Source organism: Silene latifolia, unplaced genomic scaffold (genome assembly GCF_048544455.1).
Source record: "Silene latifolia isolate original U9 population unplaced genomic scaffold, ASM4854445v1 scaffold_88, whole genome shotgun sequence".
NCBI classification, from domain to species: domain Eukaryota; kingdom Viridiplantae; phylum Streptophyta; class Magnoliopsida; order Caryophyllales; family Caryophyllaceae; genus Silene; species Silene latifolia.
Genome location: NW_027413793.1, coordinates 3528421 through 3552574, shown reverse-complemented (window position 1 = coordinate 3552574; position 24154 = coordinate 3528421). Strand labels below are relative to the sequence as shown.

General features: G+C 41.8%; 2 non-coding genes across 2 annotated transcripts; both read right to left on the bottom strand.

Annotated features, from left to right (window-relative positions):
- Positions 1–3651: 3651 nt before the first annotated feature.
- Positions 3652–3758, bottom strand: LOC141640572 (small nucleolar RNA R71). The gene has a single exon (XR_012543066.1). It is a non-coding gene; the product is annotated as a small nucleolar RNA R71 (small nucleolar RNA).
- Positions 3759–8362: 4604 nt separating this feature from the next.
- Positions 8363–8469, bottom strand: LOC141640571 (small nucleolar RNA R71). The gene has a single exon (XR_012543065.1). It is a non-coding gene; the product is annotated as a small nucleolar RNA R71 (small nucleolar RNA).
- Positions 8470–24154: the final 15685 nt, after the last annotated feature.

Below are 24154 nucleotides of genomic sequence, written 5' to 3'. Positions count from 1 at the left end.
GAGTCATTTCTAGTTTCATTTTATCATTTATAAAACCATTTCTAAACCTAGAGAGAGGGAGAGGAAGATGAATTGTCGAGCCTTTCATTTGATTGAAGATTTCTCATCGATTTCAACCTAATTCGATTTCCCTGTTTGTAAGTCGATTTCATTCCATTGTTTATACTGTTTTAAAATTTTCATCTTCGAAAAGTTTGAAAAGATAGTCCTGTTTATTTGATGTCTAGTTTATGCATATAAAATCTCGTAGTCAAATTCTTTATGGTTTGTCCTAGATAATTTATTTATGAACATGTCGCTGAAAAGTCCGCGAATCTGATTTGGTTGTGGAAAATGATTTGAAACCCTAATTTTTTTGTCGATTCAGTTATGGGGCTTTTTCGTACATCATCTTTGTAGAGTCTAGATGACAATAGGATTTGGAATTACTGAAAAATAATGTTTTAAACTCGTTTTATGAATCAATACTTTTTATGCGATGGTTTCTGTCAGTTTTTGGAAATCAGTCTGAAAACCCTTGATAAGTTTGGAATTTGAGAAAGATACGTTAGTTATAATTTGTAGCGAAGACTCATGGGGTTACAATTCAATTGGCCTTGCATCAATTCGAATTTTCTGGAATTAGTTATGCATTTTATACCGAGTCTGCCATGTGCTGGAAATCAGGAAAAGTCGTGTTTGTTCTTTAAGTTGATATTCCCATTAAGTTATGATAAGTCTAGGTTATGTGCATGATTAATTGATTGAGTAGGTGGTAATTATACATAATTATGTTATGTAGGTGATGGATATGTGAAGGATCATAATTGATTGCTTGTGTGTGCTTGGATTGCGAAAAGGTAGGGTTTCTCCTACTCAGTACTGTTAATTGATTGAGATTGCATATGTTTTATAATTGTTGTTATCTGCTGATCATCGGAGGTTGGGTGTTGTGGTGAGGGTATTGGTGTGGTTGTGTTGTGACGGTTGTGGTGTTGTGACAGCTGTGATGCTGTGTGTGTGATTGTGGTGGAGTCACTTGCGGAAGTGGCTTCACACCCTAGTTCGCCCTCCGTGGAACCCGTCACGGGAGGGGATGTGCACATTAAGGGACAGGGATTGTTAGTCGCTCGTTGATGAGCTGAACTAGGTGGGGATAGGCTGCGGTCACCCACTGGCGGCGAGGATTACCTATTGCGATGGGTAATCTGGCAGGGCTACACACTTTGGTGTGTAGTCGGTTACTGTGTGAGATCGGGAGATCGGGGATGGAGGATGATCAGCTGGTTGTATTGTTTGTTGTCTTATATTGATTGAACGGTACTGACCCCGTTGTTGTTATTTTGTAAAACCCGCGGTGATCCATTCGGGGATGGTGAGCAGATTATGACAGGTAATGCAGATGTGTAGCTTTGGGACACTCATGGGGAGTCATCACTTCGAGTCTAGCTTCCGCTGTTACGAGTTTAGCTGTCTTTGATTTCAGTTGTATTGAGTTTCTTACACTTTTATTTTGAGTTGGGCTGAGATTTATGTAATCGTTAAACTCTTCATACTTTAATAAAGTTGATTGGATTGTTGCTTTTGATATACTAACCTCGGGCAACCGAGATGGTAACAACCTCTCATGCTAGGGTAGTCCTTGGTAAGGTACCTTGGTATGAGGAGGTGTTACACCCGAGCTCAGGTCGGGCGTCTCAGTGCTCTATCTGAGCATCTCAGCCTCAGGTCGAGCGGATCCTTAGGCAACAATCTGCACGGCTCCCTCTAGGACTTGCAAAGCACTAATCATGTTCTTAGGGACTTAATCGTCATTTAAGCCCTTAGTTACCCTAATACTTGTACTTAGTATAAATACCCCATTGTTTTAGGGGATTAGACACCAAGTTTTACCAAGTTTTATCAAGTTTAAGAAGTTTAGCTAGTTAGAATTTAGCATTAATCAAGTTTATCAAGTTGTAATCTCTTAATCCAACATTAATCAAATCTCAAACTCTCTTTAATCCTTCAATTGTTCTTAGTTCTAGTTTGGGTAATTTGAAGATTATTTGGGTTTATTGAAGACTTGACAACTCTTCATCATTCATCAAGCGTTCTTCTATTATCCTTAGCTTATTATTTGGATCATCCTCAATTTGGTATAATCCTTTTTACCCTTGCTTATTTATTTACTCATTCACCATGTTTAACTTTGCTAATATGATTGACACCTTCATTAGCATGTTTGCCATAGTCATGAGTGAGTAGTCACCTAGTTAGGATTAATGGCGGATTAGGGGAACTATAACATGGGGGTAGATCCATACTTAATCTAATATGTTATCATAAGATTGCTTGCTTGTTGTAGTGTTAACCTATGCACATGTTATGCTTTATGAAATGCTAGACTATGAAACCTTGCATTTATTACCCATCTCTTATCTTTTCAAAAACACTTGTAAGATGTAAACTAACTCGAGTCTTGTTAGACCATGCATAGAAGTGAATAGGAAGAAAGTAAGTCGACTTGTAGGTGTTGTACAGTCTAGACGACTCGGCTCCGGGACCCAAATCTTCCTATGAACCGTAAGACATAAACTAACTCGGTTCCTCTACAACAATAATTGCTTGCAACTATGAAAATATGTTTGTATGATCACCACCATGAAATCCCTTATGAACCCATGATACCCTAGTGCCTTAATTTATTGTTTACAAACCCCCTCTTTAATTGCTTGTTTTGCTTTCATTTCTTTACATTTCATTGCTATAGTAGTGTAGCTTGATACTCCATATCTCAACCCAATTTGTGACACCCTTAAGACATAGCTTTCTACAACCGATAACTTAATTCAATACCCGTCCTTTGGGATCCGGCCTTTACTTACCACTTTACTAAGAGTAGTTTGTTTAGTTATAAATATTGTTTTGATTGGTTGACTTAGAAGACAAAGTTTCGAACCACACCAAAAATGGCACCGTTGACGGGGACGGTGTTCAATTGAATTGTTGTCTTTTGTTGTTCTTAGTTGTGTCTTTCTTAACCTTGGGGAAGTCAAACTCCTCAAGGTAGTTTTAATTGTTTTCTAGTTGTTTGCGTTTTGCATGTCTAGGAGATCACAACCTTTACCTATTGATCCCGAAATTGAAAGAACTTTGACTAATCTTAGAAGAACCGCTAGAGGGGCTTCAACAAGTTTGGGTATTGGAGAAATTGTGGACGTCAGTGTTATCCAATCGGATAGTGTTGTGTTTACCAACCCTTTTGCAAGAGAAGGAGAGGAGAACCCAATTCAAAACCAACCACAAAATCAACCCACAATGCCTAAATTTTCATCTCATTCCGTACCTACCGAGGAGAACCTACCAAATGGTACTCCAACACCACCTCACTTAACCGGTAATTTCATTGCCAAATCCGCATTCATACAACTAGTTGAGAGAAGCTAATTTGGAGGGATGCTTAGTGAAGATCCTCATCTTCACATGGAAACTTTTTGTGACTATTGTGATGCTATCTCTCAAACCGGAGTGACCCAAGATCAAATTCGAAGGGTGTTGTTTCCTTTTTCCTTGATCGGTGCCGCGAATCAATGGTTGAAGAGCCTACACAAGGCTACTCTTGATATTGATTGATAGAAGAAGTTAGCACTTGCCTTCTAAAAGAAGTTCTATCCTCCAGAGAGGACTAACATGTTGAGAGCCCAAATCATCGGGTTCAAGCAAAGGGATGAGGAATCATTATATGAAGCATGGGAGAGATTTAAGGATACTTGTTGTTCTTGTCCACACCATGGACTTAGTGAGTGGTTCCTTGTGCAACAGTTTTGGAACGACTTATATGAAGACTCACGAAATGTGCTTAATATGGGATCCAATGGGAGGTTCACCGAAGTTGATGACAATCAAACATGGGCCAAAATCGAAGAGATGGCGGTTCATAATTCCCAATATAGTAGGCCTCGAAAGGCCACTAGAGGTGGAAAGCATGAGGTAGATTCCATCACACAATTGGGTGCTCAACTAAGTGCTCACATCGACACCATCAACTTGAAGTTTGAGAAGGCTATGGCGAAGCTTGATGAAGATTCCAAATCACCCAAACAACATGTCAATGCTATGATGGCATCATCCTTAATCCCAAATGGAGTATGTGAAAGTTGTGGAACCCTGGGACATGATCAAAATGAATGTAGGGGAACAAATGAACAAGTAAATGCTTTCCAAGCATACAAGAATGGCACCCCTTACTCCAACTACTATAATGAGAATACCAAATTCCATCCAAATCTCTCATACAAGAGCCAAAATGTCCAAAACCCTCAACCCACATACACACCACCCCCAATGAGAAATCCTACTCAAAGACCTTACTACAATCAACCCAATGACCAAGCCTTTGATGTCCAAAAAGCGGTCCTCCAAATGCAAAAGAGCCAACAAGATTTATTTGCTCAAATGCAAAGGGATAGTCAAGCCAAAGAAACCACCATCAACAACATCCTTGCTCACACCAAAATGTTGGAGACTCAATTGTCTCAATTAGCATCTTCTAGCTCCCAAAGACAAAAGGGAAAATTACCACCTCAAGGTAATCCTCCCACAAGACATGAGACTATCAATGCTATCCACTTGAGGAGTGGTACTAGATATGAGGGACCAAAGGTGCAAATTGAAGAAGGAATTGTTGAGAAGAATGACAAGCAAAGTGATGTGATTGAGCCACTAAGGAGAAATTCTAAGGTGGTAGAGACAACAACCAATGACTCATCAAAGAAGAGAAATGAAGAGAAGGCTAAGGAAACCGAGAAAGAGCCTATTATGATTAGACTTCCATTCCCAAGTCGCCAAACTATGCCTAAGTTTGATGAGCAACTTGGAAAGTTCATGGAGATTGTGAAGAACTTAGATGTTTCTATACCATTCACGGAGCTAAGCCATCATGTTCCGGCCTATGCAAAGTACATTAAAGATATCCTTACCAAGAAGAAGTCCATCCGAAAATTGGAAACCATTGCCTTTACCAAAGTAAGTAGTGCAATTCTACAAGGGAATTCCCCTCCAAAGCTCAAAGATCCGGGGAGTTTCTCCATTCCATGTACCATTGGTGATACCACAATCAACAAGGCATTATGCGATCTAGGTGCCAGTGTGAGTGTCATGCCATACTCGGTATGTGAAAGATTAGGAGTGGGAGAGCTCAAATGCACCAATATGACCTTACAAATGGCAGATCGTTCAACAAAGAAACCACTAGGAATATGGGAGGATGTACCCGTGAGAGTTGGGAAGTTCTTCATACCGGTAGACTTTGTCATTGTTGATATGGAGGAGGATTCCAATATTCCAATCATATTAGGAAGACCTTTCTTACACACCGCCGGAGCAGTGATAGATGTGAAACATGGAGAGCTCACCCTTGAAGTAGGTGACGAAACAATCACCTTCAACCTTGATAAGACTATGAGAGCTCCCAATTTGTTTGAACCATGCTTTATGGTTGATCACTATACTCGGAAGGGTGACAAGAAGAAGATGAATTCTCCATTCAAAGAATAAGGAAAAGATGAAAATCTCAAAGAGAAGGGCAAAGACACACTGCACAATTGGAAGAAAGATATTGATGATGTTGAGATGGCTCTATTCGGAGAGCATGAAATTTTTCACAACAAGAATGAGATCTTTCAAAGCTCACCCACAACAAGTTTTGATGGAGGCCTCATTGGCCATTATAACAAGGAATGAGAGTTGCTCTCGTCAACTCATGATCCACCCTACATAGGGGAGAAAGCAAATGAAGTTTATGGTCTATGGGACGATGAATTTGAAGGATTGGTTAACCCTACATTGGGAATGCTATGACTCTAGACCAAGGCTTGATGGATCCTTGTCAACCCTTTGACTCGGACTACCACAATGAAGACAACAATGTGCAAGGGTCTACGCAAGATCTTTACCATGAGAAAGAACAAGCCTTTGACTACTTCTACAAGGTGTTGAGCAACATCAACAACACCTTTGCTTTGCCCCCTTGATACCTCTCATAAGAAGGAGAGTTTGGTAGAGTCCTCTCTAAACCACCATTTGTAAATATTCTAACCCCTTAACTTGCATTTCTTTTAACTTGTACATTACTCATTTTTGCATTGCATTCTATATGCTTTGTTGATTAACTTGTACAACATGAGAGCAAGTGAGGGAGTGATACGTGCCTAATGTATAGTCTTTTTAGCCTATTTCAGCACGTATTTCTATGCATTTTCATATTGTTTTTATGGTATTTTGCCCCGAATTGGCTACTTTGGTTCGTTTTGTCCATTTTGTAGAAATGAACGCGAAAGTAGTGGAATCGTACCCTTTTTCGTCCTTTTTGCATGCATTTAGAGGAGACGGGATTTTCCTGAGTAAGATACTGTGTTTGGAAGCGTCGTGGCATGCAATACGAGGCACTTAGACGCGGACTTGAGCTGAAATGAAGATGAAGTACTCGATCGAGGAGTTTTAGCACTCGATCGAGTGGTTTTCACATCCTCTGATGGTCGATCGAGTGGTTTTTCACTCGATCCTTAAGCTGCACAAAGACCTGTTATTCGATCGAGCACCTTTCCAGTCGATCGAGTAGAAATTGCTGAAGAGTTGGTCGATCGAGTGGTTTTAATCCACTCGATCGAGTGGTTTCGTTGGTTTTGGGCTTTAAACAGCCCGTGAGTTGTTTATTTTCGCTAAACTTATTTTCTTTTGCTATTTAAGCACGCTTTACTAGGTTAATTAGGATCATCTTTTCATCTACAAAACTCTCTACTGTTAACATTATTGTTGCTTCATCCTTCTCTACTGTTACTTTATTTTCGGGATTGTTTCACTTGGAATTCGTGTTCTTTACGTCGGATTCGCTTGGATTGTAATTCCTTCTCTCCCTTTATTAATAATTAATCATTTGCTTGCTTTTATTACTTGTTTCGTTGCATTTACTTCTTTGCCCTAATTTTCCTTATTGCGATCTATTGTTATTTCATTATGTTTTCTGCTGGAATTTTAATTGCTGTTAGTTTAATTAGCGATATGAGTAACTAAATCCCTTTCATGTTGGGATTAGGGAATCTGCGGTAGAAATATGACGACGTAGTAAATGAATTAGATGAATTAATTGTGAGACCCTGTCACCATAGCAATTTAACTGTATTTATCCGACCTAGTTGAGTGCACGCTTCTATGTCACCCTTTAATCTGGCTACAATTAATCCTGGATCGAAAGATTGGACTAAATAGGCCTGCTATGAACAGTAGACTACCCTAATGAGGACAACAGTTAAGTTAGTGGTATTTTAGGATAGAAAGTGGACCGAAAGGACCTTTCAACATCCGTCTCACATTAGTTCGTCCGAGTCATTTACAACTGAGTTATTGGACTACCGTAGTGAACCGAAATCCCGACATGTCCCTCTCTTCTTAATAGTCTAAACCGATTTTCTGCCCTTATTGCTTTTGTTTTTATTTCTTTTTCCTTAAAATCTCGTAGTTTAGAAATCAATTCAACAAAACCCCCCATTGTTACTTTAGGACTAGAATTAGGAAACTGTTAATTACATTACCTCCCTATGGATTCGATACTCGACTGCCTCTGCTACATTTTAGTTGAGACCGTTAGGTTTTATCTTTGATAGGGTTGCGATAGCCGTGTCAAATTTTGGCGCCGTTGCCGGGGAGGCAATTGTTTAATTTATTTGTTGCTTTGTTTTTAGTCCTTTTCAGTTTAAGGGACATCCGTTCCTTAGACTATTTTTATATCCTATTTGTAGTTTCTTCTTATGCGCAGGTCACAGGGTGGTGAATTATTGCCTTATAATCCTGAGCTTGAGAAATCTTTGCGCGAGTTGAGACGATCACAAAGGGTATTACCGACAGAGGAAGAGCTGAGTACTCTGTCAAGCTTTTACGAGAACGAGCTGTTCGAGGAAGATCCACCTTCATCTCCAGTTTCCAATTCATCAGCTGAAACAGTCACTTCTCCAGATTTTCTAGAAATGGCTGAAGAAGCAACTATTGCCAGTCACTCTGAGCCGACAGCTGCAAATCTCTATAAGGGATTTGTACTACCAGGGGAGGCAAGAAAATTCGAACCGAAGCCTTCTTATATCAACTTGGTTGAAAGGAACCAGTTCGGGGGAGCTGCAAATGAAGATGCAGCTAAGCACATGGAGACCTTTATCGATTATTGCTGCTCCATACCCCCACCAACTGGCGTGACACCGGATCAGATAAAAGAAACCATGTTTATTTTCTCACTCCGCGATGCTGCAAGGGAGTGGTATAGGGATTTGGACCGGCATTCACGGGATAAATCGATCGGAATTCACTGGCTTTAGCATTTTATAAGAAGTACTTTTCTGCATCGAAGACTATTGCCATTAGAGCTCAGATCACGAGCTTTAAACAGGGGCCTGATGAGAGCTTTCATGAAGCATGGGTCCGTTTTAAGAAGCTGGTGCGAACCATTCCGCACCATGGGTTCGAAAAGTGGAGTCTATGCAATCGCCTATAATGGGTCGTTTACGACGATCGAGAGCTATTTTGGATCTTCACTGCCAATGGCCGATTTGCTGAGAACATGGGAGAGACTAAGGGGTGGAAGATCATTGATGATTTGGCCACCCATAAAGCTGAATATGGGAACTCCAGAGGCAATCAAAGAAGAGCTGCTGAATCTTCTTCTGTAGCTGCACTTGAAGCTCTCACTGCAAGATTTGATAAATATGAGTTGGGAGGAGCTTCCAAAGGAGGGATGTATCGGTGAATCTTTGTGTCGACGGTCCTTTTGTCTGTAGAAGATGTGGAGGAGAGGGGCATGTCTCGGATCATTGTCCCAACTCCTATGAGTCTTGTGCTGCCTTTCAACATTACAGGCAGAACAACATTTATTACGAGCCGAACGTCCATCCCAATTTGAGGTGGAGCAGTCAGAATGTGCTCAATCCCACTGCTCCTCCGAACCAGCAGCAGCCGTATATTCCTCCACACAAGAATCAACAAGGCTTTCAGAAGCCTCCTTCTTTCAATCCTCCTAACCATGGTGCATCATCTTCCGGTGGGGTGAATGAAATAGGAGAGATAAAGTCTATGTTGCAATCCATTACAAAGCAGTTGCAGCTGAGTGATCAACAGAAGGACGCGTCTATTAAGGCACTTGAAACTCAAGTTGCCCAATTGGCCGCGAATCAGTCCACGAGAAAGCAGGGTCATTTACCGACTCAAAATGAGAAGAATCCACATGAGACGGTAAATCTGATAGAATTGAGAAGCGGTCTTTCTTATGAGGGACCGGAAGTGTCGAAATCAGACCCGAGGGAAGCTGTAACTGGTGATGAACAGTGTTCTGTTAAGAGAAAAGGGCTCACGACAAAGGAATTACTCGATCGACTGAAATCTGGTGTTCGATCGAGTAGAACTGAAGATGAAAGCCCTCGATCGAGTGGTTTTTCCACTCGATCGAGTGAACAGGAAGAACATGTTGGTCGATCGAGTAGTTTATCTACTCGATCGAGTGAAGCAGAAAGTGGAGTTGGTCGATCGAGTGGAAATTGTACTCGATCGACTGACATTAATGAAGAAACTGCTCGATCGAGTGAGCAAATTGGTCGATCGAGTAGTATTGATGACGGGAAGCTTATTCGAGAGCCTGCTAGTGCTCGTTTAAGCGAAAATCACCTAAAGACCTCGTTCGAGAGGTAAGAAGCGTCAAAGGATACGAACTTGCACCGGAAGATACATTGGAAGCGAGAAACAAGGGACTTGAGATACCTATCACGGTTCCCTTCCCGAGGCGGCTGCAAAATACTAAGGCTAATCAACAATTCGGCAAATTTGTCGAACTTTTGAAGAGCTTGGAAGTCACCGTGCCGTTCACTGAATTGCTGACTAAGGTACCCTCTTATTTAAAGTTTATGAAAGAAATTTTAGCGCGTAAGAGGACTATTAATGACAGTGAGACCGTAGCTTTGACTGAGGTGGGGTCAGCCCTATTTCAAAATAAGTTACCCCCTAAGCAATCAGACTCGGGTAGTTTTTCAATTCCGTGTCATATCGGTATGCATTTGATTGATAACGCGCTATGCGATTTAGGCGCTAGCGTAAGTGTCTTACCTTTATCTCTGGCCAAGAGATTTGGTTTGACAAAGCTGAGTTGTACCAACATGACTGTCCAGATGGCCAACCGTAGTTTATCACGGCCACTAGGTGTAGTAGAAGACGTACCTGTTCAGATCGGGAAGTTCTTTATTCCCTTCGATTTTGTTGTCTTAGACATCCCCGAAGATGCACACACCCCTATTATTTTAGGGAGACCATTTCTCCCACCGCCCGTGCGGAATAGACGTCGGGGAAGACTTTGACCTTTCGGTAGGGGACGAGGAGCCGATTTTTCATCGTCTAAGTTCCGGAGAGCTCCCATGCAAGCCCAGCCTTGCAATGCTCTATCTTCTATTGATCCTAGTATTGACACTCCAAATGAAAATTTGGAGAATTGTGCCGCTATTGTTAACCCTCCGCCTCAGACTGAGAGCAAAAAGGAGGAAAGTTCGTCTGTTTTACTTGCTGTAGGTACAGATGAAAGCAAAGGGAAAGCTGTCAAAGGACATGGTGCAATCATTATCAATCAAACTGGAGATGTTGACGCTAAAGCTGGTGATAAAGGAGCAAGGACGAGGAAGGTTCACGCTTATGTGGATGTGAACTACTCCCCTCCTACCGTTTCAAGTGATTACTCATGCTCATGGAAGTTGAAGAGGACAGTCAATGTTCTTTGCCGAGGTGACGTCCTCCATCGAAAGCCCACCAAGGGGCTACTGAAATTTGATGGGAATTAAACGGAGAAATGCCCCGTGTAACACTTTGTAATAGATAATTTTTGAATTTCTTTTTGAATTTGTTTTATTGCGTTTTAATTAGGACAATTAGTTTTAGACAGTTTTTAGCATAAACGTAAGACTATAGACTGTGCTTATGCGTATTTGGTATTTTGGGAAATTTTTGCTTGTGTTTTTATGCAGGTTTGGGGAAGTTTTACGCATTCCGAGAAAGAAAAGACGAAATTAAAGAGCTTACGCGAGAAAAGTCCTCGATCGAGTACTTTTTGTACTCGATCGAGGGAAAAGTCGGTCGATCGAGCGCTTTAACCAGTCGATCGAGCAAAGCAATAAAGGGAACCAGTCGATCGAGTAAAATTCTACTCGACCAAGCAGCTGAAGCATCAACAGTGCTCGATCGAGGGATTTAAAACCACTCGATCGAGTGAAATGAACAGGACACGGGAGTTTTTCTAACTTAAACTCTTTATTTCCTTTTCTAATTCATTTTGTCCCTAAATTTTGTCTAACACTTCCCTTTGTGCGATCAATTTCTTCCCCAAATCCCATATTTTCTTGCCCAATCTCCAAATCCGTCACCTACAATCTCTTGTTTGCTAATTGATCTTCAAAAGTCCCTTATTTTCCCCTTAATTTGTGTTGATTTTCCCGGTTTTCAACGAGGGTTAGGGTTTGCGGTTTTGAGCTCGAAAATCGCTTGTTTTTGCTTGATTTTTGAAGATTAATTGCATATTGTAGGATTCTTATCATCAAGTAAGTGTTTCCTTCACCTTCTTTGCATTTTAATTTCGACTATTTGGAATTTTATGAGGTGAAAGTCGAATTTAGGGTTTTGTATATCCATTGTTGGTCGATTTTTCGACTTTAATTGAGTTTATCGCCCTTATTCTTCTTGCTTGATGATCAATACCAATTCCTCGCTGTTTATCACATGCGTTTTTCGAATTCCACGTGATTTTTGTGATATGGGTTCAGAACAGTCGAGTTTTTCGACTGTCACTTGGGTTTTTGCTGCTGTAATTTGTCTAGTTAGCATCTTCATTGCGAAATTGCTGTTGACTGTTGATTGATATCACATCCCTGTCAATGTTTAGACATGCTCAATCTAACCTTTGTACAAAAAATTGCGATTAGGGTTACGTAAGTCGAATTTTTCGACTGTCAGACGGTTATATGCTGCATTGCTTATCTAACCTCAGCATTACTTATGTGCTGCTGTTGTTAACTGCTATCCCGTCCCTTACTGCTGCTCACATGCTGATTCGAAATTTCTGAGGAATTGTTTGAAATTGTATGCCGTAGGTCGAAATTTTCGACTGGTAGAGGAGTGTTTATGGTTTCACATGCTGATTCTCTGTTGTCTTAGCCTCTGTTAACCATTGTTTTCCGCTCATATCCCTTACCCTATGTTTACAGGATGGATTATAGTTCTTTATCATCTACTAGTTCGTCCTCCAGCCCGTCCTTGAAGGAGTTAGTGGCCCCTGCTGTTGCCACTACCTCTGCCCTAGTCACCACTGCAGCCCCAGTTTTCCTTGTTTCAGCTGCAGGGACGGTCTTTGCTCCAGCTAGCTCAGCTGGAAGCCCAGTTGAGGCTGCCACTTCCACTATGGTCACCACCACAGCTAGCACTGCTGCTAGTTCCTCTTCAGTGGTGACCACAGCAGCCACTACGTGTACACCAGCCTCTACTTTTGCACCTGTGGCGGACTCACCTGCGGTTGCAGCTGCCTTCAGAGCTGCCCTGGTTCCTTACACCGTCCGAGAGCGAGCTGCTGCCTTGCGTTCCAGAGGCCGGGGTCGTAGACAGTCTCGAGCTACGCCAGCTCCTTCTACCTCTACTTCCGCCCCTAGCACTTCTACAGCTGCTGCTCCTGGTTCCACTTCTGGGACAGTTATAGTTCGAGGGGACACTTCCCTCGATTCTCACCCAGATTATCCACAGGTACTCTTTGTTAATGCTTTACACCGTGATAAATTTTATAACTTGCTGAAGTGTATACATGTGCCTTCCTGATTTTTGGATAAATCGGCATTAGAGAAACTCGGCATTTACGAGTCAGTCTGTACTTTACTACGGGTCACGGGGATGCCTGGGTTCATTACTATGAGAGGCCACACCTTCTTAGAGCTGAGTCTCGAGTTTCTCAGTTATTTTACCTTCTCCCCAGATGCACATAAGACTCGACCCCGACGTCTTTCGGTCTCCTTCCTTCCTATTGTTTAACCGGACTTTTCCGATGCCTCTAGCGGAGTTTGGTAGGTTGCTTGACCTTACCTCCTCGGGCGTGACTTCGGACTCGAGGAAGGTTTACCGTCGAGTTTGGCGGTGCCTGGCCTGCACCCGTTTCCAGGAGCGAAAGCTCCACCAGGTCCACCATCCCCCCGTCCGTTGTTTTCTCAGACTGATGGAGAGCTCTATTTTCGGCCGAAAGGAGCCGAACAACATTACCAACACCGAGCTCTCCATCCTGGGCGGTTATCTGAACGTCGACTGTGAGGGTCCTTTTACCTTCAACATAGCCTACTTGACCGCCCAGTACCTCCATGACCAGGGGAAGAAGGAGGCGGGAACCATTGCCTGCGGTGGCATAGCCACCATTGTTGCCCACCGCCTTTTCCCCACCTGGCCACGTGACTTGCAGTACCTCCCGGGAGGGAGGTTACTGAGTCTGGACGCCATGCTCGCTCAGCATTGGCTGACCCCAGACCACCGGACTTGGTAGATTGACGGCTCCTTGTCCGTTGACTTACCTTGTGACAGCCTCCCCCTTTGAGCCCTTACCTACCGTGGTAAAGGGCCACCGTCTCGCCCGCTTTGCCTCTACTTCACCTTCCACTTCGCCTCGTCCACCTCCTCGCCGCACCCGCCGCTAAGAAGCGGCGACTTGAGACCGGAGAAGGGTCCACACCTTCGTGGAGTACCCGGCCTTCCACGGCTACTCCCGATCAGACCCCTACTCCCACTACTACTACCACCCCTACTCCTGCTCCACCTCCCACCGACTGCATACACCGAGCCGGTCTTCCCGGCTACTTTTAGACCACCTCCTCCCTTTGTAGCGCCCGCGGTCCGGGACCAAGGGGGCGCAGTTTACGGTTTGTTGATCGAGCTTGCAGAGCGTCAGGCTCGTATGGAGAGGGACTTAGCTTTGACCCTACACCCTCTGTACGAGTACCACTTGCGGCGAAACAGACCGATCCCGGAGGGTTGGCCTCACCCTTCCTTCTTCCAGTACCCAGCTGAGGGGTACCCGGCGTCAGAGGAGGAGGAGGACGAGGACCCCGAGGTTGCATTGGAGAGAGCTCGCGCTGAGGAGCGGAGGAGGCGAGAGGAGGAGGAGGACCCGGAGTACAAGGTGGATGGAGACGACGACGACGACGAGTAGCTACTGGTCTACTCACTTCCCCAGTTTTCTGGCTGGTTTGGGGAAGTTCGTATTTTGTATGTATATCTTACTCTTTTATTTTGTCTCCTTTATTTTATTATTTTTATTTTGTTGGTTGTATATTCCCGTTCCCCTGTATATATCTGCTGGTGTATGCTGGAGGACAACGAGGGCGTTGTCCATTTTGGTTTGGGGAGGGTATTGCATCCTTTTGAGTCTGCATCTGCACTTGTTTTGCATCCACATTTATTTTTCAGCCTTGCATTGTTTTATTTCATTGAAAAATTTCAAAAATTCAAAAAAATATTCACGTTTATTTCTGCATATAGGTTGAGTCGGAACGGTAGATTCCCATGATGACAATGCACTATAACTTGTCTTTTTGCTTGAGCCTTGCACTTTTATTGATAGTTATTAGCTTTTTCATACGCATAGTCTACGAATTTCTGTTCAAATATAGCTGACTGTTTAGACTTGACCGAAAAATTGGCAAACTACTTAAAAATTCTGAGTTTTAGAGCCATAACTGGTGACATTCATGACCAGTTCATTAGGAATTGAGAGTAGTACTCCTTGCATAGCATGTTCATCATTTTGCACATTCATGACATTCAATTTCGAGTCAAATGCACATATTCGGGTTTGTGGTTGGTGTCACATGCAGGGAGGGCCTTGCAAATTTCCCTTTCCTTATACTTTTCACCCATTTAGCTCCAAATTAGCCAAAACTTGCCTTTTTGACCCATTAGCTACATTCCAAATTAAGCCTGCCTAGTCAAGCTAGTTTAGTATGTTCTTTTGTGGTATGAGTTTTCGTCTGCAGTTTGGCCGTATCCCTTTTGTATGGAGTTGTTGGAAAGTTGAGGAGAAGGAGAAAGAAAGGAAAAAAGTATTGAAAAAAAAAAGAGAAAACGTGAAAGAAAAAAAAAAAAAAAAGAAAGAAAAAATAAAGGCTGGAACGTGTAAGAAAGAAAGAAAAGAAAAAGAGAATGTGAAAATGGAGGAAACAGACGTGCTCCTCTTGTCTGAGTTTAGAAGATGTTCGAAGATGTACAATCGAAAAAGGTTGATTTGTTTCAGTTAGTTATTTCAGACGGTGTTTAAAAAAGGATAGTTAGTGACCGTCTGACTCCTCCGTTCTATCCCATATTTTTTTGAGGAGATTGTGTTTTGAGTCTAGTGAGTTTTGTGCCGAATGAAGGGCACCTGTACTTAGTCTTTTAGTCAGTTGAGATTCGGATGGTTTTATTATGGTCCTGTTAGGAACTAGCTTGACGCTTTTACCTCCACATTTGCATAACATGTTTTGCCTTTTCTTACCTGAACCTCACTATTCCCAAATCATTTGCAAACCCTCGGCTGTGACGGACATTATTGGTTGGAATATGTGCATTAGTACTTGAATTGTCTTTCATTTTTGTTGCATGCATGCTATGTAGGTCGCAGTTAGGTGAGTGGTTGTCTTTCCTTCTCTCTTTTACATATAACATTCACCCTTTGCTTCATGAGAGAAGAGTGACCACGAGAGAGTCCGATTTTGTTGGTCTTGCAAGGTCGAAAGGTCGGCTATATTTCTGAATAGCTTATAATTCGTTTGCGTATTGACTGCTTAGCTTTAACTGTTAGTTTTTGTTGCATTAAATTGGTTCAAGTAGACAAGTTAAGCTAGCTCTGAGTTATCATTTCCATTCCAGTAGTTTAGTTTTGAGTTTACTCGAGGACGAGTAAAGGTTCGGTTTGGGGAGATTTGATACGTGCCTAATGTATAGTCTTTTTAGCCTATTTCAGCACGTATTTCTATGCATTTTCATATTGTTTTTATGGTATTTTGCCCCGAATTGGCTACTTTGGTTCGTTTTGTCCATTTTGTAGAAATGAACGCGAAAGTAGTGGAATCGTACCCTTTTTCGTCCTTTTTGCATGCATTTAGAGGAGACGGGATTTTTCTGAGTAAGATACTGTGTTTGGAAGCGTCGTGGCACGCAATACGAGGCACTTAGACGCGGACTTGAGCTGAAATGAAGATGAAGTACTCGATCGAGGAGTTTTACCACTCGATCGAGTGGTTTTCACGTCCTCTGATGGTCGATCGAGTGGTTTTTCACTCGATCCTTAAGCTGCACAAAGACCTGTTACTCGATCGAGCACCTTTCCAGTCGATCGAGTAGAAATTGATGAAGAGTTGGTCGATCGAGTGGTTTTAATCCACTCGATCGAGTGGTTTCGTTGGTTTTGAGCTTTAAACAGCCCGTGAGTTGTTTATTTTCGCTAAACTTATTTTCTTTTGCTATTTAAGCACGCTTTACTAGGTTAATTAGGATCATCTTTTCATCTACAAAACTCTCTACTGTTAACATTATTACGTTGCTTCATCCTTCTCTACTGTTACTTTATTTTCGGGATTGTTTCACTTGGAATTCGTGTTCTTTACGTCGGATTCGCTTGGATTGTAATTCCTTCTCTCCCTTTATTAATAATTAATCATTTGCTTGCTTTTATTACTTGTTTCGTTGCATTTACTTCTTTGCCCTAATTTTCCTTATTGCGATCTATTGTTATTTCATTATGTTTTCTCTGAATTTTAATTGTCATTAGTTTAATTAGCGATATGAGTAACTAAATCCCTTTCATGTTGGGATTAGGGAATCATGGTAGAAATATGACGACGTAGTAAATGAATTAGATGAATTAATTGTGAGACCCTGTCACCATAGCAATTTAACTGTATTTATCCGACCTAGTTGAGTGCACGCTTCTATGTCACCCTTTAATCTGGCTAAAATTAATCCTGGATCGAAAGATTGGACTAAATAGGCCTGCTATGAACAGTAGACTACCCTAATGAGGACGAAAGTTAAGTTAGTGGTATTTTAGGATAGAAAGTGGACCGAAAGGACCTTTCAACATCCGTCTCACATTAGTTCGTCCGAGTCATTTACAGCTGAGTTATTGGACTACCGTAGTGAACCGAAATCCCGACATGTCCCTCTCTTCTTGATAGTCTAAACCGATTTTCTGCCCTTATTGCTTTTGTTTTTATTTCTTTTTCCTTAAAATCTCGTAGTTTAGAAATCAATTCAACAAAACCCCCATTGTTACTTTAGGACTAGAATTAGGCAACTGTTAATTACATTACCTCCCTGTGGATTCGATACTCGACTGCCTCTGCTACATTTTAGTTGAGACCGTTAGGTTTTATCTTTGATAGGGTTGCGAATGTGTAGTGTTTGATGATCAAGTGTGGGGAAGCACATGCCTAGGCTAACCAAGCCTTTGTAATGCTACCCAAGAAGAATTGAAATAAGAAGAATCAACACGGGGTGAAGACCCACGAGCAGACCTGAGCTCGTGGGGATTGGGAAAGGACTGCATAATAAAATCTGCACTTGAGTAAAAATCTGCCCGAGCCGACTTCAAGTCGAGCGAGCCCATGCTCAAATCGCCCGACCTGATCTCAAGTTGTGGGGACTGAAAGTGTTCTATATTTTAAAATTTGCACTGGAGTACAAATCTGCCCGTCTCTATCTCAAGTCGAGCGACTCAGCTGAAAATCCGCCTGACTTAGTGCTGAGACGCCCGTCTCCAAAGGTCTCCAGAAAACTCATTCTCCACTGACCCCAAAATCTGCCCGTCACCAGCTCGAGTCGCCCGTCCTGACCTGTGTTACCATAAAACACGGTACCAAAACCCCCCTTCTTCATTTCATTTTATTACATTCAAACACAAACACCATTATTTCCCTCACTTCAACCTTCAAATCGTCATCCAAAAGCAACAAACTCTCATCCAAATTCACCCAAATCAAGTCCAAACTTCCTCAAAACAAAAACAAATCACTCCTTCATCAACACTAGACCATTCAAAACTTCAATTTCTTCAACAAATTCAATCAATTTCTCTAGGGTTGGTGAAATTTCGAAAAACCCCCAAATTGATTAGGCATTCTTTTGAAACTTGAAGAAAGAAGCATTCAAGCATTTACTAGGTGTGTTGATACAAGAAGGAAAGCAATGGCAAGGACCAAGGGAGGAATCAAGGAAACACAAACACCAACAATGTCTAAAAGACAACAAGCTCTAGCATCCAAAGCAATGGTCTTGGTACAAAGGGAGGAAGATACTACTTCAACTATCCATGCTATTGAGGAAGCTACTAATGCCATCCTGGAAGTAGAACAATTGAAGAACTATCCGGAGGTAACTTTCTTAACCGATAAACATATGAATGCATTCGAATCCCCTACCAAGAAAAAGATTCTAGCAACAAAATTTGTATGCCAAGATGCTTTGAGACAATTGGGTGTCCTTGAACAAACAAAGGCATTTTTCGAGTCCATGGGGTTAAGAACCCTCTTTGAAATGAATGAATTAACTTACCCCTTCTTGACGTTGGAGTTCATTAGCTCCTTGAGGGAGTATAAAATTGAGACTCGAGAATATGTAGAATTCCGTCTTGAAAACAAGACTAGAACAATGCTCAAAAGTGTATTTGGTGATATATTTGGGCTTACCTACCATGACCGGTTCAAAATGAACCATTGGAATTTGATGCCGAACCAATTTGGCTAGCTATCTCCGGTCGTAAGTTCACTACTTTCAAAGAATGTCATGCCTTGTACATTCATCATCCGGGTATAAGGTATTGACACAAGTTCGTGGCAAACACTTTGATTGGTAGAAAAGAAGCCAATCACTTGACAGAATTAGACTTTGTTTACTTTGAGTCTTTCTTGAATGTTGGTGGGAGACCCAAGAGCGATTATAATGTTCTTCAACTATTGATAAAAAGATGGTTGAAAATTGAGAATGGGAAAGAGGGTGCGGCCTTTATTGTTAATGGAGGCTTGGTGACGAGGTTGGCTAGACATTTTAACCCGGATTTCAACAAGGATAACACCTATAAATCGGTTAAAGGAAGCCACCTTCTTGACATGAGCTACATGATTCACAAGTTCCATTGGGTCAAGCACGATAACTTGGACCATAACTATGAGTGGCTCATCAAGGATGCCAAGTCCATTGTCTTACCGAGTAAGATTTGTCGCATCTCCACCCGTCGGACCAACTACCTCCTCTCCGTTTCCGAGCAAGCCGAGACCATCATCGAACAACAACAACAAACAAGAGAAGAACCCTCCTCCTCCATTGTTATACCACCTTATCCCTTTGCCTACAAAGAATTCAAAGCTAATGGTGCTAAGGCGGGCAATGACTACTTGACCCAACTAATGCAACACATGCATAGAGAAGCTCACAATGACCGGATGAATGCATATTACGCCCAATATCCACCCCTCTACCATCTTGCTAGGCAAGGAATCCTTGATCCTTCGAGTTCTTTGCCGGATTGGGTGGATAGGAAAGTGTTCTTTCCTAATGCTTCTTGAGATGAAGAAAGGGATACAAGGGGAGAGGAGAAAGTTGATGATGAGAGCGGGGAAGATAGCGGGTCTTGTCAAGATGATGAGGAAGAAGAGCAAAGTTCAAGTTCAAGTGAAGAGAATGATGGTGAAACCTCCGGTTCCATGAAGGTAGATGATGATGATGTCATGATGAGTGACAATTGATGGTTTACAAAGCATGAAAGAGGGCACTACAATGCGGGGTTGATCACTTATGCTAGTACCAACGTATTCCATTATAAGTCTCCGTGGGTCGTTTATAGTCCATTAGACTTGCGTACATAAGCTCGCCAGCCATAAGCAGAGATCGTACTTGAAACACGGTTCTGGACGCCTCAAACTTGCGAATGTGCTACTAGCCAGTTAATATCAAACTGACTGCTTCATGTGTGCTGGGGTGGCTGAGCCTTCTATTTGAAAACAAAGCCTGATGCTGGTGTTAGTGCTGGAATGTTCGCGGACCTGCTGGTGCTTATTGCTGGAAGGTTTGCTGACCTGCTGGTGCTTATTATTGGAAGGTTCATGGACTTGCCGGTGTTTATTGTTGGAAGGTTTGCGGACCTGTTGTAGCATATTGCTGGAAGGTTCGCTGACCTGCAAGTGCTTATTGTTGGAAGGTTCGCGGACCTGCTGATGCATATTGCTGGAAGGTTCACTGACCTGCTAGTGCTTATTGCCCAGAAAATGTGATCCATAGCTCAGTATGTCGAGCTGCTCATGGAGCCCCATTTGCCTCAACAGACGTAACCTATAGCTCAGTTATACTTGAGCTGCTTACAAGTGACGGCTAGTTGTGATAAACTTGTGGATTGAATTTGTTTAATCGGGTTCGTAGAGCCCCCAGTTGAAAATGGGTTCTAAAATGGAATGTTTTAGAGCCCCCAGTTGATTGTTGATGTCTTTGTGATGCTATCGGGTGTACAAACCTATTAGCAATGGTGCTTCAGTTCTGCAAATGTACCTGTAACAAACTAGTACAGTACTATATAAAGTAAAAATGCTTCACATAGTTAAATCACATAGCAAATTTGAAGATTGAATTTGATTTTGATTTTTCGAAAGTCAGGATTATCGAAAAAAAGTTGATTGTTTTGAACTCATCGAAATTCAAAAGACTTGGATTTGAATTTTGAATTTGAAAGTTGAAAGATTTGAATTTGATTTGAAATGAGGCTTGAATTTTGAATTTGATTTGAAGTGAGGTTTGAATTTTGAATTTGAAAGATTTGAATTTGATTTGAAGTGAGGTCTGAATTTTGAATTTGAAAGATTGAATTTGATTTGAAGTGAGGTTTGAATTTTGAATTTGAAAGATTTGAATTTGAGGCCCGAATTTGAATTTGAAAGTTGACAGATTTGAATTTTGAGAGAACATATGACTCTTGATGACTCGGGTACTTAACATTCGAAGTTGACCCGGGTTGACTCGAATTAGGACAGACTCCTAAATGTGCAAGAACCTTAGCTAAGACGGCTGACACATACGTGAATCGAAGTTGAATGGTATAATAACTCCCCAAGCAAGTCTTTCTCGGAATGCAGACCATATCAAGTTGAACATCTTTGCCAACACCATCAGATAAAGCTCGTTTTGAAGCCTGACAATTACTCATTTGAATCTAGATCCTCATCTTAGCCTAAATCGAATACTAAGACTGACTCGGTTGAAGGTGGCTTGATTTGGACTTAGTTAAGTCCCGTTAGAAATCGACAAGATGAAAAGGTAGATGGTGGGTGGATTGAATCCCTTATTTTGAAGGACTGCCTACGTATTCACGTGGAGCGAAATCAAATCCGACGTAGTTCGATGAGGTGCATAAAATTGGTGTTTTTGTGTACACACCCGAAGGTTTCACCTAAGGTATCATGTTTTATGTTGTTCTAGCCTGCAAGGTACCGTTAAATCCCGTGTTTGGGGTTGGTGTAAAAGGCTTGGATGCTTTGGGATGTGGAGTTTGGTAATAAGGGGTTTGAATGGTGAACCATCACTCTGAAGGTTTGTTTTGTGGTGCTTAGGCCAATGGGTTATGGCTGCTGATGTGGTTGGAAATGGTGTCTCGAGTTTGATGAAACCCGAGTCCAAATGGGTTGGAAAATGATGTGGGTTCAAATTTCCATGTCTGGACTCTATAGGCTTGGGTGTAATGACACAAGCTCAATGAATCCTCAAAAATCCTGACTATTTTCCTGTGACTGTCTTGAGAAGGACTTAGGGGTATAAGGTTGGTAATGGTACTAACTGACCGTTTTGGCTTCGCCTCTTGAGTTTTGAACACGAGTGCTTGATATTGACTTTTTGGCTTCTACAACTTCTGCATTTGCTTTCTTTCTTTTGCCTTTTGCTTTTTTTTTTGCTTTTTGCTTTTTTTTTTTGCCTTTTGTTTTTCCTAGTCGTAATTGATTTGTCATTTGAAAAGTTTCGGCTACGTCAATCGATTTGGGTCAGCACTTACATAAGTCGGTTTTTCTCTCTTCGAGATGGGATGATTTGGTGGGGAATGGGCTTGCCTTCCGTCATGGATATGAGAAACAGGGAGAAGTCTGAGTTCGTCATAGGATCATCTAAGAGCATGTCTTAAAGCACTGGTTTTGATGGAGGTTTTCTACCGCCAGACATGGAATAGGCAAAGGATGCAAACATGGGATCCTAATGTACCATACTATTTAAAACGGGATATACTTTTACCCAAGGGGTGCCTTTAAGTGTGCTGTGTATTTTGGATTGAAATGAGATGAATGTGGAAATGGAATCAATTTTATTGATACGAAAAGGAGTTTGACATAGTTTTAGGAAAACAAATCTTAGACTCGACTCAGACTAAGACTCGAATGCAAATTCCGACTTGTAACCGTCAACCTCGGTTTTGAACGTTTCTCTTTTCAAGAGTCGACTCAGATGTTCGGTTTGAAAGCTGGCCCACTTTGCAATTCGGTTTGACTTGGGAAGAAACTGTATGACTCGGGTTGACAGAGTATCGACACTACTCGTAAACTGACAGAGGTCTCACTCTACTTAACAACTCGGGATGCAAATGGACCTGACCAGATTGAAAGTGATTAGACTCCGGAATGAACAACATGGTCTTAAACCCCAAATAGACATTGACCGACAACAGATTCGACTCATGTTTTGACTTAGACATAGACTTGGTTTAATCTCGACTCGACAAAAGGTTCGACCTACATTTTGATTCGTGCAAAGACTTGGCTCAGACTTGATCTAGCCTAGACTCAGTGTGACTAACCCGTGCTTAGACCAACATGGACCACAGGTTGGTGAAAGAAAAACGTCCTATGTGTTCTAGGGAGACATTTTGTGGTTTGGCTCGGACCAAGTGGTCGACATACATGAGTTGAACCCAAGAGGTGGCTTGGGTAACCCACTACGGTTGTGTTTGACTAGACATACGGTTCACTTGAACCTATGACTAGATCTGACCCGAAACATATTCTATGCTCGGGTATGGTTTGGTGAAAAATCATTTCGGAATTGTTCGAAAATGGATGATTTGAAAATGAGGTTTTAAATGGGCATCATGCCGGCTATAAACGGCTCATTTTGGTCGAAAACTTGATTTGAAAATGAGGTCTTAAATGGGCATCATGCCGGCTATAAAAGGCTCATTTTGGTCAAAAACCTACATCTATTTCGGCAGCATTTCGAGTTGAAAACATGCTTGGTTTGAAGACGGTTTTTTCGAAATAGCGGTTGAGCAAACGGTTGACATTTTCGAAAAAAGACACGGAGGATGATCACATAGCACATAAGCATTCGCATATTAATCGTGCATGGCCTAGACTCTTCTAAGTCTCGGTCGGTCCTCTAATAGGGTCTATGCCAATGATCCACCTTATCAAAAAAAGTTAAGCCTCCCATAAGCAGAAGTGTGCAATATGGTAAGAGCGAATACTTAAAGACCTCGGCGGTACCATCTTGATACTTAAATCGGGCATAGTGGACGTCACCTCCTAACCATTGAAATCGATCCAATGGGTGAGGTGGTCCTCCTAAAGTCTTAAAATGGGTAATGCATGAATGCAAAAAACGATTATAATGTTAGTCCTACTAGCCATCATTTTCCTCTTCGAGTTACACAGTCCCCATCGCAGTCGACAAAATGTGGATGTGGGAAATCGGTATATCCGCGGGGTGCTTTGAAAAAGGAGTCGCCACCAAATTTAAGGAAATTTGGAAACCATTTTGAAAAGAGATTTGAGTTTGATGTGAAAGTACGTGGTGGAAAGTTCGTTAATAAAACAGCCACCCCGCCCGTTGTAAACAACGACCTATACTAATGGACTATGATAGCTAATCGGATAAGACTATGATCGTTGTATAAAAGTTCAAAAACCCTTTTTGATCCTAACATTTGAATTCCGTTCTATGTCAATTTAATGCAATTAACTCGTCGAGTGGTTTAGCATGCGAATTCATTTTAAATAAGAACGCAAAAAAAGAGAGGGATAAAAAGGCTTACGCTTAGCATAAGATAGATTAACACACGGTTAAGGTTAGTATAAAAATGACGTGCTAAATTGATACA